This window comes from Chlorocebus sabaeus, chromosome 27, assembly GCF_047675955.1.
Source record: "Chlorocebus sabaeus isolate Y175 chromosome 27, mChlSab1.0.hap1, whole genome shotgun sequence".
NCBI lineage: Eukaryota > Metazoa > Chordata > Mammalia > Primates > Cercopithecidae > Chlorocebus > Chlorocebus sabaeus.
This window is the reverse complement of record NC_132930.1, coordinates 35,530,934-35,551,408: the sequence shown is the minus strand read 5'-3', so window position 1 is coordinate 35,551,408 and position 20,475 is coordinate 35,530,934. Positions and strand designations below refer to the sequence as shown.

General features: G+C 39.5%; 1 protein-coding gene and 1 long non-coding RNA gene across 3 annotated transcripts in view; one reads left to right on the top strand and one right to left on the bottom strand.

Moving 5' to 3' along the window:
- Positions 1 to 20,475, bottom strand: part of LOC103246329 (uncharacterized) — a 244,336-nt gene that overhangs the window by 163,605 nt on the left and 60,256 nt on the right. Inside the window, exon 3 of the long non-coding RNA XR_502363.3 lies at positions 16,602 to 16,727. This is a non-coding gene — a long non-coding RNA (uncharacterized lncRNA). The remainder of the gene's footprint in view (positions 1 to 16,601; positions 16,728 to 20,475) is intronic.
- The window catches only part of C1QTNF7 (C1q and TNF related 7), a 109,392-nt gene that overhangs the window by 60,294 nt on the left and 28,623 nt on the right, over positions 1 to 20,475 (top strand). The window lies entirely within an intron of this gene.

The window sequence follows — 20,475 nt, the reverse complement described above, 5'->3', positions numbered from 1 at the left end:
AATTTGACTATCACCTCCTTACCTATGTCTTGTGTAACTATAAGTCCAACTGTCCCACATGCCTGGTATATAGGTATTAAGTAAGTAAATGAATGAACTGAGATGCCACTTACAAAATTTGGAAGGTGCTTTCAAGTAGTATATTCTGAGTGCCCACTTGAAGCCAGGCATTGCTCCAGGGCCTTTCCCATATATGAGATCATCTGTTCTTCCCCATATTCCCGTGGGATTAAAAAGACTACTGCCATTATCACATTTTTATGGGTCAGAAAACAAGTTCAGAAAGTCTGTCCAATTTTTCTGAGGCCATGACATTAGTGAATGGCAGGACAGAGATTTAAGCCTGGCTTCTCTGGTTCTGGGGAAGAGACATCAATGTGATTGTAACACACAAGCTAGATTTTAGGGAAATAAGACTGCAACTAAGACATTGTCCATTGTTGCTAGGCCCAAGAGGAATTCAGAGATGCAAGGTTTTATTCTTCAAAAATGTCTTGGATTGTACACATATTTTTTTTAATTGTTGAGAGAATAAATAACTTGACTGAAAAAATAAAAAAGATAACATTTACAGTCTGTATATTTCAAAAAGATCTAAAGGCAGCAGCTCCCATAGCTCTTTGAGGGATATAGATGATCGGTGTAATCTATCATGAATCAGCCAAGTATGTTAAGCAGCAGTAAATAATGCTGTCAACAGCATTAAATTTGATGCACGAGAGACATATTTATATGAAAGGGAGTGGAGAGAAACTGAAAAGGATTAAGTTCCATTGTTTTGTTTTCTGGTGAACACAAGAAATCTGAAACCTTCTGCAACAAGAAACCCTAACTTTGGAAATTCAACAATGTTTTCCCTCCAACATTCAAGGAGACCATTGAAGCTGGTCAGTGTCCTGGCTGGATGATGAATGGTCTGCTCTGATCCACACCTTCCAGCCAGACCTCATGACCTTCTGAATTCCCCGGCTTCCTAATGTTTGTTATAGAAATCATTGGTTTTTCTTGCCTGTATTAATCAAAGAGGCTAAGTTAGGCGGCACTAACCAACAAATCCCAAATCTCAGCGGCTTCAGACAGCAAAAAGGTTTATGTACTGATGCATAAATACATAAGCCTTTATGTTCCATGCTCACTATGGAGCAATCGGGGTCTCTGTTCATTGTGGGCACTCAGGAACCAGCCACCATCACCATTTCCTGATACCCCCATCACAGCATGAGGCTTCAGATTTCACCATGGAGGGGAAAGAGGACATGTAGGTAATTCATGTTTACTGCCCACACAATTCATCTAGCCAGGCCTAATTTTAGAGATGAGGAAGGGTGATCCTGCCAAGTGTCTTAGAAGAGGACAGAACCGGAAATACTAGTGGGCGCACCCCAGTGCTGCATACCACACACAGAAGAAGTCAGAATAGTCCCTTCAGAGAGCTATTTCCATGTTGCACAATAGCCGGGGGAAGGGAGTGGCAAGTAAATGAGGAGGAACTGGGAAAACAGATCATTTTTGTTGTGTAGGAATAGTCTCTGATGAGGAGACCATGTCTGGGGTGGAAAGGAATGAGGAGCGTGTGGGGAGGAGCGACCTTGCAGCCACAACACAATCTGCATCTTTAAGTGCTTCAACCTGAGCCACACTGGCCTCCTGGACACCAAAACCCGAGGGGGATGTTTCATCAAGGCCAGCTGAGTAGGAAGAACAGAAACCACAAACCTACTGAGGCCTGGTTAACTGAATGCTTCAAGCCCCCTCTGCACTGTTGTTGGCCAAATAGCTGGATGCATCTAATCACATTTGAATAACACCAATACCAAAGCCAGGCAAGGGCCCCAGCATGGGTATTACAAGAGCAGGAAGACAGGAAGAAAAATCAAAAACAAAAGGCAGACACAAAATGACATACATCATAAATGATCCACCACCAGAGAACACAGAGATCAGTTCTCTTCAGTCTTAAATGAATCAACATCGTCGTTTCTCAGAAAAGAAAGTTTAAAAACGAAATAGAAATGATCAGAAAATAAATAAGATGAAGACAAGCTGAAAAGTAGCAGAGCTCAGGAAATCAATGGAAGATAAAAATAAAACAATTGTAGACGTGAAAGTCAACTTCAAAGCAACAGAAAACAGATAAATGCTATTGAAAGCACAGGAAAGCTTCAGATATCACACGAAATGAGAAAGAAAGAAACAATGTGATAAAAAAATGATTACAGACAAGACAACACAAACTGAAGCAAAAGGGAGGCTGACATACCCAAATTGGTATTTTGAACAGAAAGAAAGGAACAGGGAAAAACTTAAAAGCCAATTCAAAAAAGCTTTTTGAATTTAAAAAAGAAATTAGTTATCTCTAAGTTTAAAGGGCACACTATATCCCAGGAAAAATAAGCAAGACTGGTAACATCAAGATATGGACTGTGAAAATTCAAGGGAAAATGTCTGGTATGTGTTGTTTAGAGAATAGACATCACAAGCAGAGCCTGGCAGGTTCCTTTAGTCTCCACCACAATCCTCAACACCAGAAAATAGCAGAGCAATCTCTACCAAGTTCTAAGGGGAAAAGGTGACCCAAGATAATTTTTTTTCACTCAGCCAAGCTATGCTATAACTATAAAAGAAACAGGCAGGCATTACTAAACATGTAAGAATACAAGGACTGTACTAATAAAGCCCTTCTTGAAAAGTATTTGATGATGAAATCTAGCATAGCAAGACATCAAAATTAAACACCCATCAATGGAGAATCCACCAAATAAGGACATGAGCAAGTGTTAGATCTTTTACAAACCGAATCAAGACTAAGCAACACTGGGAATTATTTGACAGAAAAGAATGTAAATGTTATAATTCCAGGCAAACCAAAAATAATAATGTAACTGGCAAAAATCAGGAGGCTAGGGGTGGAAGAGAAAATGAAATAAAACCCTCCTCTTTCACGGCAGAAGGTAAATAAATATTGTATAAAGTTAAAACATACAAAGTTTTAAAAAGCAAAATGACACTAAATTCTGGAATTTTTTTCATCATTGTCATCTAACCTTAGAAATATCTGAAGTTCAGCAATTCCTTCAGTTGGATTCTAGTTTATTTTTATTCTGATACCTTCAAGTAACCTTACATTCAATCGTTTTTTATAAAAATAACATGCAGAGTATGAACTTTTATTTTTGTAAAATTATATCCAGCAAGGCTTCTGGCTAAACCTGTGCCTCAGAGAATCTGGAATGATGTTCATCAAATGCTGGCAAAATGATTTCTGAGAGGTAAAAGTTTGTTTTGCTTTGCTTTTTCCTGTTTTTTTTTTTTTTTTAAATAAAATTCCTTGACATTTTTGTAATAAGTAGATATATTTTCACAAAATCACCACAATCTCCCCCAAATAATCACCTTCTACAAATCATGTCAGCTACTTAGGTGCCTGAAAATCTGCCTGTCTCTGAGTTCCATGCTTCCCCAAAATACTATTCCCCAAAATACTGCAAGCCCAGCAGTCGACTCTGCTCAGAAGAATGTGCCCAGGCAGCGCAGCCCTTCCCTCTTGGAATCAGCAATCAATTTCGCTCTGTGTTATTCATTTTGGATGTTCAATGTTGGTCTCATTCTGTCTCATCCTCTGACTCTAGTAATGCTGTATTAGTTTCCCAGGACTGCTTTAGCAAATTATCACAACCTGGGTGGTTTACATCAGAAATTTATTCTCTTGCAGGTCTGGAGATCAGAAATTCAAAATCAAGGTTTTGACAGGGTTTGTTCCCTCTGGAGGCTCTGCAAAGTCATTCATCCCTTGCCTCTCTCCTGGCTTCTGGTGGCTGCAGGCAATCCTTGGGGTTTCTGGTATCATAGGCACAACACTCCCATCTCTGCCTCTGTCCTCACCTCACCTTCTTCTCTCTTTTTCCCTTCTCTTATCAGGACACATTGGATTTAGGGTGCACCCTAATCTAGGATGATCTCATCTCAAGATCCTAATTACATCTGCATAAACCCTATTTCAAATTAAGGTTGCACTCACAGGTTTGGGGTAGACACACCTTTGAGGGTGCTACTATTCAGCCCACTGCAAATGGTGTGATTTCTGAATGGTGTCACAACCAAAACTGCTTGCAAGACAGCTGTGCTCCAAGAATTGCCCAACTCTGGTAAAATAGTTGTATTCTTAATGTTTTGTTCAAACAGGTTTTTTTCTGTATTATGAAATGATATAAAATACGTAAATTTTAAAAACAAAAATGTCCTCTATTTTTAACATTCATAAAAATACTACTATCAATATATTAGTTCAGTATCCTCCTAGAGTACTTTTCTATGCCAATACAAACATATCATGTACTAATAATGTACTTACTGCTTACAACTCTTCACAATGAATCTATATTTGGCATTTAGTCAAATGGATTCACCTTAGTTTATTTAAGTAGTTTCTTTAACTTGACATTTAAATTGTTTCCCATATTTTGTTATATCACAAGCTGGCTACAATAAATATCCATATAGATGTTTTTAGATATATTTTTTAAAAGACCAAAACCATGAGCTGCTTCTTCTATGCAGTTCATGGAAGCAGCAAGCAGCTTGCTAGAAGAGAGTTTCTCACAATACATGGGACCTAAGGATCCCTGAAGGCACAAGCAGTTTTGGAACCAGATATATCTGAGTACTAGTTCTTCTTACTTAGCTGTACGACTTTAGGAAAATCACTTAATCTTTCTGAGTCCTGATTTTCACCAGGAAAATAATCTCTAGTCTGTAAATCATGGTGAAAGTTAAATGATGATTAGAGTTAACACTTACAAAGCATCTAGAATACAGCAAGTGTTTTTTATGCTAGTATTATAACTTATACTTCAGAGAGACTATTCCAGGAAGATCTACCTCAGTAATTTCACTGTGGAACAGGGAAAGGGTCAAACCCAAAGGTATTTGCATGAGTCAATGACTAGGATCACTTAGTATATTCTCTGATCTTGGCTAAGCATTTGTGACTTTACAGCAGCATAGTCAGAGCAGGTTGACTGGGGTAGGGTTGTCATTTTATTCTTAATGGGAACCAAGCTCATGGGAACCAAACAGTCTGAGAGAGAAAGCAAGACCAATCGCTTCTCGAGTAAGGGATGTCTGCACAGCACAATAGAACTTATTCTTATATTAAGTGGCAATTTAATAGCGCATCCCCAAAGCATCTGTGATCACAAGCCCTTATTCCAGAACAAACAATTCATAAGTTGGGTTCAGTAATTGCTTCGATTTTAATGTACATTGAGATATTCAGAACTTCAATGATTTGCATAATATTCCATGGAATTAATAACAGAGTCAGTTCCCACTTTTTCTCAATCATAAGTGTATCAGTTAGGAATGCTTCAGCTTCAAGCAACAGAAAATACACACAACCATGGCTTAAACTAGTAAAAATTTTTACTTCTTCCTATAACAAGAAGTCAGGGGGTCCCTGGCAGTGGTTCAGCTGCTCATTAAAGCCATTAGGGAATGAAGCTGCTTCCCTCGTTCCACTGTTTCATCCTAAATATGTTGTCTGTCATCCTCATGCTTGTGTCAAATGACAGCAGGCGGGCTCTGCACTTGACATTGTGTCTGTGTCAGAGGGAAGCAGAGTAGGACACAGGGATGTGCTGATTGGATCTGTGTCCTTTCATCAGGAAAGCAAAAGCCTTTTCAGAATTTCCCACAAGGTGCCTGCTCATGCCTTATCAGCAAGATTCCTGTCAGATACCTCCCAAGCCCTCCCACAGAGGCGACTGGGAAGTGAGGATACAGGTGAGCATATATTACCACCCAGTGGAATCAGGACTCTGGTAGCAGAGGCAGAGGTGGAAATGGATATCAATTTATTAACAGTATCTGCCACAGAAAGAGACCTGAAAGACTCGGAGAACTCAAGTTCACAAAACCTGTTGCTTCCTCCTAGCCAATACCAGCTAAAGAGTTATCATTTTCCCTACTGAGTATTTATAACCTGGATAATTTAGTTGAAGATCAAATTTGAGCAAAGTGATCCCCTAAAAATGGAAACCAGGTCATGTCCCTCTGCTGCTTCCTTCAAGACCTTCCTATTGACCTTCAAATAAAAGTTAAACTCCTCCACAGGGCCTTCAAGACCCTGCATAACCCAGCCTTTGTCCAACCCCTCTGGCTTCACCTCTGGTACCCCCACTTGCTCTGTCCTCTGCCATCTCACTCTCCTTCCTGTGGCAATTGCCCTGCTGCAGTGCCCTTCAGCTGTTAGTCTCTGTAGGAAGAGCTCGTCCCCCCAGACTCAGGGGTTACAACTTGGCATCATTTAGATCTCCACTCAAAGGCTGCCTCCTCAAAGAAACCTCTGACCTGCTCCTTAAACCCAAACTAGCTACCCACCCCTTCTCCAAGATTTACCATTCTCTTAACTGCTTTCTGGTCTTTGCAGCACTTACACTGTTTGAATAATCACTGCATTTACTTGCTGGCTTGATGTCTGCCTTCTACTCTACAACACCACTCCCTAAAGGCAGGACCTTTTTCTGTCTTATTTGCCACAGTTTCCCCGCCAGGATCCACCCTTTGCACATAATACATGTTTAATAGCTCTCTGTTGAATGAGTGAGAGTATAGACCAGAGCTAAGAAGCCAGACATCAAATATCCAAGCAGAACCAGCAATAGTGATGCAAATTCGGGATAACAGGCTAAGGGTAGAAGCACACTGAGGACACCCCATAGTGCTAAGTATTAGAGAGGAAAAATGAAGATGAACTATGTGTGCTCGCTGCTCTCAAAGGAGCTTACGGTCCACCTAGGAAGACACGCATACACAAACAACACAGAGGACTCTGTAAAGGGAAGTAAGAGGGAAACAGGGTGGGGGCTGAGTATGCTGCCAGCTTCAAACTTCCTAATTGGAAAATGATGCACGAAGATTTCACTAGAGGGATGCCTATTACAACGTTACTGGCAAAAACAAAAATTAAAAACAACCGTACCATCCAACAATAGTGAATTAGCGAAGACAATTTTAACACATCCATATACTATAATTTAAAAATTACTCTGTAGAATTATATTTTACTATTTAAAAATTGATCATCTATAGAAAGAGGTAATAGGATACACAAAACGAAATGCATAGAATAGTTCAATTGTATTAAATCTTTAAAGGGGAAAGAGACAGGGAGAGAACACATATCTTTCCAGATGTAGATCCCAAAATGATAACAGGGTTATTGCTGGGTGGTCTGATGACAGCTGATTTCTATTTTCTTCCTTTTGTTTATTCATACACTCTAATTTTTCTATGATTAACATGTATTAATTGTGTAATATTTTTCCATTTTGGAACAACTGATTCAAGTGCATATTTTAAATCCCATCTCAACAGTATGATTAAAACACTAGATAGCAGAGTGTCATTCCTTGGAGCAGGAGACAAAGCGGCTTTAATTATTTCAAGTACATGTAAATGTTTAAGAGGTTCTGCTGGGCATGGAACAAGAGTGTCAGGATGGTAACACCAATGGTACAGTCCCATTGGTGGCACAGCCCAGACAGCTCTTAACTTGAGGTCAATAGCACCCTATGGACCTAGGAAATAGCCACCATAGCAAAAATGTCACATTAGGTTGTATTCTGTGCCCAACTCACTTTATCCACAGAACTTGCAAAGTAGTTATTATTCTCCCACTTTAGAGATGAGAGTCCTAAAATTCAGGGAGGCTCAGAGACTTGTCCAATATCCTCCAGAGAGTAAAATTTAGATCAGCTCTGCCTAACTCCAAAGACCTAGCTTGTTTACATGCACTGACGTCAGCCACGAGCCTAATCAAGTGGAGAACACCTGCCCAGAGGCTCATCCAGTGGATATCACACATTTCCTTTCATTGTTGTTCCAGAACCATGGCTCTGGCTAAAATCTTAATCAGTGGCAAAATCAAATAAGTCACAAAATGCAATGTGGTCTACTGAATTGGATCCTGGGAAAGACAAAGAGCATTAGTTAAAAAAAAAAAAAAAGCAAAAAGCAAACACAAAAACTGGTGAAATTTGCACAGCCTGGACTTAACTAATATATTATACAATCATTCCAGAAGAGCAGCTGCTTCATGTTATATATATACATGTTAGCCGGGCGTGGTGGTGGGCGCCTGTAATCCCAGCTATTCAGGAGGCTAAGGCAAGAGAATCACTTGAACCCAGAAGGCGGAGGTTGCAGTGATCCAAGGTTGTGCCATTGCACTCCAGCCTGGGTGACAAGAGCAAAACTCTGTCTCAAAAAAAAAAAAAAAAAGAATGTATGTATAGTGTGTATATACAAATAAGAATGCATGCATGTATATACAGATAAGTATATATGTATATACAGATACAGATAAGGATATATGTATATACAGATAAGAATGTATGTATGTATATACAGATAAGTATGTAAGTATATCCAGATACAGATAAGTATACATGTGTGTATATATACAGATAAGAGCGTATGTATGTATGTACATATGGATAAGTATGTATGTACAGATAAGAAGAAGCTGCTCTGGTGGAATGATGAGGATGGAAAGGGGCTAACCTATTGACTTAGAAAGCTGTAAGCTGCAGTGGTAACACCCTCTATCTCAGCCCTGAAGAAGGCTCTAAGCTCCTCTGGGGAGCACTTTGGATATCCCTGGACTGGTCCAATCAATCTTACAGTCTGAAAACAGGAGTAACTTTCCCAAGAGCACTCAGCTGCTCATTGGTGGAGAGGATTAGAAGCCCTGTGTTATGGACTCCCTGTGTTATGAACTGAATGTGTGTGTCTACCTTCCACCACCAAAATTCATGTGTTGAAGCCCTAACCCCAGCCAGTATCTTGATCTTAGAATTCCCAGCTTCCAGAACTGTGGGAAATAAATGTCTGTTATTTAAGCCACCAGTTAATAGTATCTTGGTAGGGCATCCTGAGCTGACTAAGACCCCCAGTCTCACCAAGTCCAATGTTCCTTCCAGCACCCCAGTTGACATCCAAGGACAGACGGGATTTTCAGATCAATTTTCAATTCCACTTCTGCTCAGAAACATCTCCAACTAAAATAACCACTCTCTAAAATTTTTAGATTTTTGTAAAACTAAGAAAAATTAACTTGCTTTATCAAATGTCTATCTTCATAAAAGGCTGCATGCAGCTGATATATTATTGACATAAAAAGGGTGAAATTTCTATTATTTGTATTCAACTGGACATCACTGTATCATGGTAGTGATGGTCCTCAGCCTCAGGCCTTTCATCCAAATTATCTGGGAAGCTTGTTAAAAATCCAGAGGTTTTCAAGGCCTACAAGACTCTAAGTGACTGCAACTTGGAAATGGGCCTCTGTATCTATCTATATTTATTTAGTGCTCCTTATTTACAATGGTTTTCTCAGGAAAGACAAACTGGGGATGAAAGATGAATGTGGGAGAAAGACTTATTTTCACTATACACTTTTCATTGTGAAATTTTTAAAAACCATTGTGTACATGCACAGCCATGGTCAGAACCTATGAATCTAGTGAGATGCTGTTGGATCTCTTAAAAACAGAGCATTGTGCAGAATTGCCAGGAGAGTCTCGGGCAGCCTAGTCAGCCTGAGCTCCTGGAGGAGACAGTGAACTGTGGAGTCCGACGGCCCAGGGTCTGAACGTGCTCTGCCCACCCAATGAGACACCCTGGGCTTGGTGTGCTCACTTTTCTGAGCAGCTCGTCTATGAAATCTGTATAACAGGACCGACTTACCAGAGTTGTCAGGCTGAAGTAGGACAATACATATAAAGCATTCCACACACAGTTTGGCACATAGTGAGCCCTCAGTAAATCATACATATGATGACTCTTTTTTTTCTCCATTGTCCTTGTGCTGGAAAGAAGGTTATTGAAATGATCACAATTAAATTATCTGGGGAAGCAAAACTCTTCTTTGTCTCATAAAACCAAATCAGTTGACTTAAAGCCAGAAAGTGTATGTGCTAAAATAGTTTCTATATACCCCGTGAAGTGCTAATGGCCAAAATTTCTCACCCCAGCCTTCCTGCCATCAGCACTAATCCAGGAAACTAGAACTCCTGAGGCATTTTAATTTAGAATTATAAATGTGTGCAGTCACAATTTTCTTGGACATCTTCCACACTATTTTGGAGCTTTGGCTTATTGCTTTATGTTTTCATTTTTTTTTTCTTAGAGATGTAAATAATTATATTACTAAATATATGGGAAATAGAAAGTAGGAAAAAAACAGTTCATAATTCCACCAGTTTCACAATGGATACCAGCATTTTGGTATATTTTCTGCCAGGCTGTTAATGTGTGAGCTGTATCATTACAAGCATTATAATTGTACTGAACACAATTTTGACCCTCAATGTTTCTCTTAACAGTATATTGTGAATATTTTCCTTATTATGGAAAAGGCATTATAATCAGCTTTTCAACTAACTGCATAATATTCCACTGAGTGACTAACCCAAAATATATTTAATAACTCTACTATTACATGACATTTTGGTTTATTCCAGTTTTTTCTGTTTTTCATAGGGCTGCAATATAAACATCTTTGTATGTGAACATTTTTACTGAATTCATAATTATTTTTCTTAGGCTAGATTCACACAATTGGCTAGCCTTCAGCTTTAGAGATATAAATTACACTAGATTATGGTATTAAACTAACTAGGTAAACTTAGAAAAATCACCAGGATTTCACGTGAATATGCTTTCTCTCTGGTTTTCGGAACTATTAGGGGAATAAATCTTTTGCAAAGCAGCAAGAAGGCAGCCTGTAAACTACCAGAGACATACAGAATTGCAACAAGGTCAAAGGGCACCACTTTATTTGGCTGCTACAATGTCGGCATCGGTTTTGAGTTACAACCCAGAAACAAAACAAGAGTTTTGAAAAGCAGCAGTGCCTGTCATCCCAATTGCATCTCCCTTCCACAGGGGAACAGGAAGCAAAAGAAACTCCTACTGGCCCCCTATTGAACGAGACTTTCACTGTGGAAATGTACATGTATATTAACTTCCATTATTCCAGGGAGTCAGCAAATTCATTCCAATAAGAACTCATTATATTAATAACCATTTACATTTATTGAGCACTTATAATGTGCCAGTGTTCTTAAATATCCTAAACATATACTAACATTTGTCCCATTTAGTATATGGGACATATACTAACTTTGTCCCCGAAAGCACACTGAGGCGTAGAGAGAATATCGTTTTCTGAAGATGACCATGATTTTCACAGGAAAGACAAACGAGATGAGAGATGAATGTGGAAGAAAGATTTATTTTCGCTATTCATGCTTTTCATTATGAAATGTTTTTTTTAAAAAACCACTGTGCCCATGCACAGACATGGCAGAAACTATGAACCTAGAGAGATGCTGTTGGATCTCTTAAAAACAGACCATTGTGTAGAATCACCAGGAGGGTCTCCGGCAGCCTAGTCAGCCTGCATTCCTAGAGGAGACTGAGTTGTGGAGTCCGACAGCCCAGGGTCTGAACGTGCTCTGCCCACCCAGTGTGAAAATGGTTAGTAGGAGGTGGAGCTGGGCTTCAAACCCAGGTATGCTGGCTTCAGAAATCACTGTCCAAACCAACCCAGACACCTCTATTCTTTTTGTTGCCTACAGCCCTGGCAGGGTCTCCTGGCTTCCCCTGGTATATTAATTTTCCATAACTGCCGTAACAAATGATCACAAACCTGGTGGAGCAGTTATCATCTTATGGTTCTGAAAGTCAGAAGTCTCAGATGGGCTTCCAGGGCTACATTCCTCTTGGATGCTCTGAGGGGAATGCCGTTTCCTTGTCTTTTCTATCTTCTAGAGCAGGAGTCCCCAGTCCCTGAACCACAGACCAGTACTGGTGCAAGGCCCATTAGGAACGGGGTAGCACAGCAGGAGGTGAGTGGCAGGTGAGTCAGTGAAGCTTCATCTGTATTTACAGCTGCTCCCTATTGCTCACATTACCATGTGAGCTTCACCTCCTGTCAGATCAGGAACATTAGATTCTCACAGGAGTGCGAACCCCATTGTGAACTATGTATGCAAGGGATCTAGGTTACACACTCCTTATGAGCATCTAATGCCTGATGATCTGTCCTGGCTCTGATCACCCCAGAGGGGATGGTCTAGTTGCAGGAAAATAAGTTCAGGGCTCCCATTGATTCTACCTTATCATGAATTGTATAATTATTTCATTATACATTACAGTATAATAATAATAGAATAAAGTGCACAATAAAAACATAATGCACTTGAATCATCCTAAACCATCTCCCACTCCCACCCCCACCAGTCTGTGGGAAAATTTCTTCCATGAAACCAGTTCCTGGTGCCAAAACGTTTGGGGAGCACTGTTCTAGACTTCCCACATTTTCTGGCACAGGGCTTCTTCCTCCATCTTCAAAGTCCTCAGGGTAGCATCTTCTCTCATTGTTTCCCTCTCCTTCCATCCACACCATCATCTTCCCTCTATAATTCTGAACTTCTGCCTCCCTCTTAAAAGGACTTTTGTGATTACAGCACAGGGGCCACTTAGATGATCCAGGATAACTGGCCCATCTGAAGACTCTTCATTTAATCACATCTGCAAATCCCGTTTCGCCACGTATGGTAAACACACTCACAGGTGCTTGGGATGAGAACTAGACATCTCTGGGAGGCTATTATGCAGTTCACTACACCTGGCAAGTAAATTACACTAAAAGACAACTTGAAAAGACACAAGTGCACCTGTGTAACTACTTTTCTGGAGATTTTTATAGAAGGCAAAACTGTTAGAATTCCAGCAATCTCAACGAGTGAGCAATAGGAGACAGAGATCACATAAAAAGAACATGAATCAATCCCTCAGTTTTTGAGCCCCTAATATGTTCTACAGACTGTTTGCCTAACCCATTTCTCTGTCACACCAACACTGGCAGCGTGCAGTCTTCTCTGCAAAACAGAGATGAGAAAACTGATGTTCAGATCCGTTATAGAACTCTCCTGGGAGTTGCACCACCCAGGTGGCTCTGACTTCAAAGCCCAGGTACTGTCCACTGTAGCAAGATGACCAACACCAAATTTGAGCAAAATGAACAGCACATTTTAAAGACATCGAGCATCAGGGATCAATAATAACAGACGCAGTCTCCTGCATACAACCTCCATAGCCATCCTCTGTGTTCATATCATGTCCTTCTACCACCTATTTCCATGGTTACTTATCTGTCTATGTTTTTATTGTCATCTCCCCAGAAGGTAAGGACCCTGTCTGTTGCTGACTGCTATTGCACTAGCTCTGAGTAGAGGCCAGGCACATAGTAGGCACTAAATAAATGTTTGTGTAACAAACAGATAACACTCCTTTGACCCGGAGAGAATCGATATGAATAAACCCAATCACTTGCAACATGGATGGTATGCTAAAAATTGGCAAACACTCCAAAAAGATTTCTCAACAGCCAAAATAAACAGTAATGAGTCCAAGTTAATGCACAGTCTCTTTGGAAAATCCTGTGAGACCCAATTGAGAGCTCATATTCTCTCTTTAAAAACTGATTTCTAACCAATTTGTTGAGCTCTTTACTGCTGTACTTTTTGCTAAAAGGAATATGCTTCAATGGTAGTTAAAATAAAAAAGGAAGGTTAACTTTCTAAAACACATGAGACAGAGAAACAAGGTAACTGCACATTAATATAATGGCATTCAAAAGATGCATCGGCAAAGTCGCAGCCTCTGTGGATGGAAACAAGGATTCAGAGAGACTGACTGATTTCTCAAATTGACAACCACAATACTGTGTGATCCTTACTCAGCCCCTACAAAAGTGGGTCATCTCAGTTTTTAGTTCCAGTCTTCTCAAACACAAATGTAACTGGAGAGAGCAACCTAGAGTCAAGGAGACAGTATGTTTTCTTTCATGCATATTGAACATTGTCATTGCAATGTGTATTTAATTGTTCTTAAATTTTGACTCTGCACACAGGTATAATGGGCACTACCTTTTTGATACACACTTGGACCTCAAGCATTCCTCTCTCATGGCAGCTATTCACTTTGTGTCAATTGGTGTCTCTCCTAGAGTTCTGTATGCTTCTTCAGGGCAGATAAATAGTTTAATCATCCTTGAAGCTCTAAACTTAATGATTGGAAGCTATGTGCTGAATGAATAAATAGACAATTTATTATTTTAAAAATTCATGATCATTAAGAATTTCAGAAAATACAGAAAGGGAGAGAACAACAAACAAATCTGTGATCATAACATAAAACAAGTAACATTTCATGATATTTTTTTCTGGTCTTTTTAAATGTAGAGGCTTTCTTTTTATTTTTCTCCTTACAAAATTATACGCACACATTTTCTATCAGGACTTTTGCACTACACATTATAACCTAAGCATTGCCCAATGGCATCTCATAGTTCTGCAGCTTGATTCAAGTTAAAGAACACACTAATAGGGCTTTGGGGGTACAAACACATTTTCTTCCATTCAACACATTATTAACTCTGGTGTGATGAAAAGAGAATTCTGCCTGCATCTCGGTGGTTATAAATCAGGCTTGAGTTCCCCAACCTGACTAGAATATCCCTTTGTTTTGCTTCCTTTTCTATTTAGAATCTGTGACCTAAATTTAGAATCTCTCCATTTCTCCTCAGTGTGATAAGCAGTAACAGCCCTCAAAACTCTCAGTAGAACCTTCCAGCAAGAATCCTTTGGCAAAACATAGCGTCAGTCACTCTGATTCTAGAGTTGTTCTATTTTTTTTTTTCTATTAAAGTAAATGTTTTCATGAACTCACAAAATGTGTTAGTCATAGCCATCATAGAGTTCCAGTTGATGATTAAAAAACAAACTAGGTTTGGGATAAAATTCAAGATGCCTTCCTTACTCCAAATTTGTTCTTAGTCAACAGAGAATAGAAGCCAATGCCTTGAAACCAAACATATTTTTATGAAACCAAACATCATAAAACATGAGTGTGCATACCCTTACATCACTCAGACTGCTAAGATTAATAGACATGCTGAAAGCATTTGCTTCACACTTGCTCAACTGAACAAATACATCTTTTCACAAAACAAGTCCAAAATCTTGGCCATTCCCAAATGTCTAAAATCCAAGACTCTTTGCTTTCAAATTCCTCAATGAGAAAGCACAGGAGAAGGAGAGAATTCAGATCATTAACCAGATGTTTAAGATTGGCACCAGGAAGAGAAGGAGCTAGAGTTGTACATTGAGGAACCAAAAAAAAAATAAGAAAGAAAAGAGGAGGAGGAAGAAGAGAAAATACACTAAGATAAATATTCAAAGACACTCTTTTACATTATCAATTATTTATTTCTTTAAGAAAAAGGACATTTCTTTTCATCCACACAAGATATTGTTCGTTAGATGAGTAGAGTAAGTTTGTTTTTTTTTCATGTAGCATTTATTGACTTGTTTCTAAGACCAAAAGAATATGCTTATTTCCCCTTGAAAAATAGTTGCAAAGTACAATAGAAATAAAATTAGAAAATACAAATTGCCCATAACCTCTCTGTATAGCAATGTGGCTACATTAATATTTTGGTATTGGGCCTTCTCATCTTTTTATTTGATGCATATATATATATATATATATAGAGAGAGAGAGAGAGAGAGAGAGAGAGAGAGAGAGAGAGAAAGAGATATCAGAGATGGGGTCTCACTATGTTGCCCAGGCTGGTCTCAAACTCCTGAGCTCAAGCAATCCTCCCACTTCAGCCTCCCAAATTGCTGGGAATACAGGCATGAGCACCCGGCCTGTATATATTATTTTTAAACTGGAATAAATATTACAAACTGGAGACACTATTTGGTAGCCTTCTTTTTCCATTAAGCAATATGTTAAAAAAGATTTGCCTTTGTCATTAAATGTTCTTTTAGTACATAGATTTTTAAGAACTGCAAAACAGTCCTTTTGCTGATGTGCCATTGATTTAAGTAATCTTTAATTATAGAACAAATCATTTATAACATCAAAAAATGTTACACTCTGATTACCACTGCTGTAGAGCTTTGAGTACTTTTTAAAAATTGTTGTCTTTACATTACATCCTAAGGGTGGAAGTGTTGGGAAAAAGGGTTTGCACAATTTTCAGACTCTTTATATATATTTGTCAACATAAATTTTGCACGCCTAAAAGTTTATACCACTTTATATTTGCATGAACAATCTATAAATGTGCCTGCTCTTTAATTAGTTTTAATTCTTTGCATCTTTACCAAACTAATACACCATTAGAAATTATTTCATTTTGCTATTATTCATTAATTCATTGAACAAATATATATCCGGCACTTTCTACATGCCAGGCTCTGTTTTAGAACTAGAGGCACTACCGTGAACATAGGCTCTGGCACTGGGCAGACAGGATCGGAATACCAGCTCTGTTCAACTCCCTCTGTGACCTTAGGCATGTTCCTCATCTGAGATTCCATTTCCTCCACTACAAAGTGCAGGCAAACCAACCCCCACTTAGAGGTGGTCCTGAAAGTTGACCATGCTGACATGTACACAGTGCCTGGACCAGGCAGGGTACAGGGGCCTCTCAGTAGGGTGGGTTCCTTAGCTCCCCTTACCTGTAACCTGGGCAGCCACTCACTAGAGGCACCGGTTCTCTCCACAATACTCGATCCTGCCTTGATTGTAGGGACTGAGTTCTTGACCCTGAAGTGCTCTGCTGTCTCACACAACTCCTTTTCCATCTGAGGAAAGACAGACTAATTGTAAGAAGCCAATTTCTGCAGTTTGTTATATCTCAGATTAGCATTGCATTATTGCATTGATTCTAATATAGGAACTGTGGCCGCAGCACACCAAATTGAGTCTCATGACCTCGAAGTCCTTCCTCTTGTGTTAAAAGTCAGAGGAAAGAAAAATCTTCAGTGGAAAGAAAAATCAGCCGAAATGCAGCCAACACTGCTTTCTTGCTTGTCTACTGCATTCTCCCTAGTCTTAGCTGCATTTCCCTATACAAAAGATTTTTCAGGGAGAGCCCAAGTAGTGACAGTTTTTGTTTTCCTCCAGGTCTTTTATGTTATAAAGAAATAAAAAAATTATAAATTTAGCTAAAGATCCACCTTTTATTCTTTCTCTGTCCTTCAGTTAACCACTGAGGACCTGAAACTAGTGCATTTCATTCCCATGTATTCTTTGTAAATTTTTTTATTGAAATAAACTTCCCATAATGTAGAACAAACCACCTTAAAATATGCAATTCAGCAGCATTTAGAATGTTAACAATCTTGTGCAGCCACCAACTATATCAAGTTCCAAAACATTTTCATCACTTCAGTAGAGAATCCCATACTACTAAGCAGCTATTCCCCATTTCTCACTCCCCTGAGCCCTTGACAACTATCAATCTGCTTTCTGTCTTTATGAATTTATCTATTCTGAGCATTTAATGTAAAATGACTCATGAAACATGTGACTATGTTAGTCTATTCTTGCATTGCTATAAAGAGATCCCAAGGCTGTATAATTTATACAGAAAAGAGGTTGAGACCAGGCACCGTGGCTCATGCCTGTAATTGTATCCCTTTGAAAGGCCAAGGCAAGAGGATCACTTGAGTCCAAGGTTCGAGAACAGTCTGAGAAGCATAGTGAGAAGCTGTCTCTACAAATATGGTGGCACACACCTGTGATTGCAGATACTGGAGAGGCTGAGGTAGGAGGATTGATTTAGCCCAAAAGTTGAAGGCTGCAGTGAGCCATGATCAAGAAGGCTCTGTCTCAAAAAAAAAGAAAAAAAAGAAAGAAAAGAGGTTTAATTGGCTCACAGTTCTGCAAGCTGTACAAGAAGCATGGTGCTGGCATCTGCTTCTGGTGAGAGCCTCAGGAAGCAAAGGAGGAAACAGGCCTCTCACACGGATTGAGTGGGAGAGGGAAGGGAAGAAGTGCCACATACTTTTAAACAACTAGATCTCTCAGGAACTCAGTCACTCTTGCAACGACAACATTAAGCCATTAATGAAGGATCCATCCCCATGACCCAAACACCTCCCACAAGGCCCCATCTCCAACACTGGGGATTACCATGGGGGCAGAGAGAAGGTTCGTCAGGGTGAGCCTGCATGGACAAACGCCCAAAAGGCTTCCAGCAAGAGGCTACATCTCACCCATCAGCACTTAAACAAAAGTCTGTTAAAAATCTCTCTACTTCTCTCTTTATCCTTTGCAGCCACAGTGACCAGACATGATCATCTTTGCCCACTCGGCTGCATCAGCCTCCCAACTTGCTCCCACCTCCCCCCCGCCAAGCCCTCTCTAATGCCTTCTCCATGATCATTTTATGCACAAGAAAGATCATGGTGTCCTCTAACCCTCTCATGGAACCGCATTGCTGTTAAGATAAAAGCCAACCTCTTCAGGCCCTGAAATGACTTGGCCCCTACTATTTTTCTGACCTCCTTTCTTACAGGCTATTTTGTCTTATAAGCTCCAACCCATTGTCCTTTCAGTTACTACAATTCCCGAAGTCCTCTCCTGCCCCAGGGCCCTCTCACATGCTGTTCTCCCTTCTTGTGAGGCTTTTATCCCATCTTCACCTGGCTAAGACATCCTCAGGTATCCCCAGGTATCTCATCCTTAGAGTGACTTTCCCTGATCTCCCAAACCACAGTAGGCACTCTTTTTAATCTCTTTCACCAACCCCTCTTCTTTTCTTTTGTAGTGCTTGTCTCTCTTTAGTTTATATAGGTATTTACTGAAAAGAGGTAGCAAAACATAGTAGTTAAGAGTCCTAAGACCACATGGCCTGTGACAAGTTATTTACCTCTTGTGCTTCAGTTTTTCCATCTGAAGAATGAAAAGAACAATAACAGTATCCTTCTCCTGTGGTTATAGAAAGACTGAGTTGGTGTATGCAGAGCCCTCAGCACAGAGACTACCCAGAACCCCTGACTGAGATTGTGTAGGCAATTTGGGGCATTTATGCAAAATGACCTCTGAGATGCCACCCAACTCAAAAATGGTACAATTGCCAATACCATTGTGGAACAAGTTTTGACGCTCTCTTCACAGCAGAGGTTAGCTTCACTAACCTTTAAAGCTCCTTCCAAATCTGAGATTCTGTGGCTCTGTGTTCCAGGGACAAAAGGTGCCTGACTGTGGAGGAACTTACATTCCCCAGGATTTTGTTTTTATACAGGGACGGGGCAGTGTAAATTCACACAACTTTTTGGAAAGCAGTTTGGCAGCATGTACCAAGAAAGACATAAAACATACAGACCTTTTGATCCAATAATTCCATTTCTGGGAATCTATCCTAAGGAAATAATCCTAAATAGGGATAAAGGCTTATGCACAAAACTTTCAATGTAATCTCATTTATACTAGGAAAAAATAGAAACAGCTTAATTATACCATAATAGGAGAGAAGGGGCTTAAATAAATTATTGTACAACTGCTTAATGGATATTGTTTGGCCATTAATTGCTCTAAAACAAAACAGGGGAAACACTTATGATATAATATTAGGTTAAAGAAAAAGCACACAGCAACAGTGCATAGGTACTATTACAAATCTTTGAACAGAAGACCTATGAATACACAGAGAGAACAAAAATAACAGAAAGAAAGAAACCAAAGTGGTAACAGCGGTATAGTTCTGAGAAATAGAACTATATAAATAAATATTTACTCTTGTTTTTCTACCTTTTCCTCCTGATATTTCATTTGTATATTTAAAACAAAATACAAATAGCTCCATAGGACAATTATAGAAAATACATGAGGTTTAAAAAAAAAAAGTATATGTATTTTGATCAAAAAGTATATATGAATAGGAAAAAATACTAAAAGGAAATCACATACATCTACACACACACGCACAAACATACACACACACAGCCAAACAAAAACCAAACAAACCAAACCTCTGCCTAATCTTCTAGAATCCCATTATATTAGAATCCTCGCCAGTTGTGGGGTGGTTTTCTTACCTATCTTTGCCCAAGTCTGCTTCATTTTTGCTGCCTCCCATCCTTTCTCCAGATAGCAGTCCAAGAAATCTATCTATTAATAGGAATTATTTATGGTTCTCATCACTCGCAAACTCTTCACTGGCTTCTTAATGCCCTGAAGATAAAGTCTAAGTCCCCCAAGAAAGCTTAGCCTCAACATCCACAGCCTCCGCAACGGGCTCCACCCCCCGCCCTTCTTCCTCCTCACTCTTCTTCAGCCTCCCCAGCTTTCTCACTCTCTCCAAGGTGCCTTGTTCTCTCTCAATGCCAGGCTTTTACTGAAACCATTAGCTCTCCCTGAAGAAACTACTTATTCCATTCTGGCACTTATTTTCTCAGACACCTTTCAGTCATCCTTCAGTTTTCAAGAAATTGCTTAGAAGTTCTATCCCTAAGGAGAGTGTTTCTGATCACGTAGATGAGATTATCCTGAAAACACAGATCTAAAGTGCCTCCAAAGACATGCATTTCCTAGTCCCAACAAGAA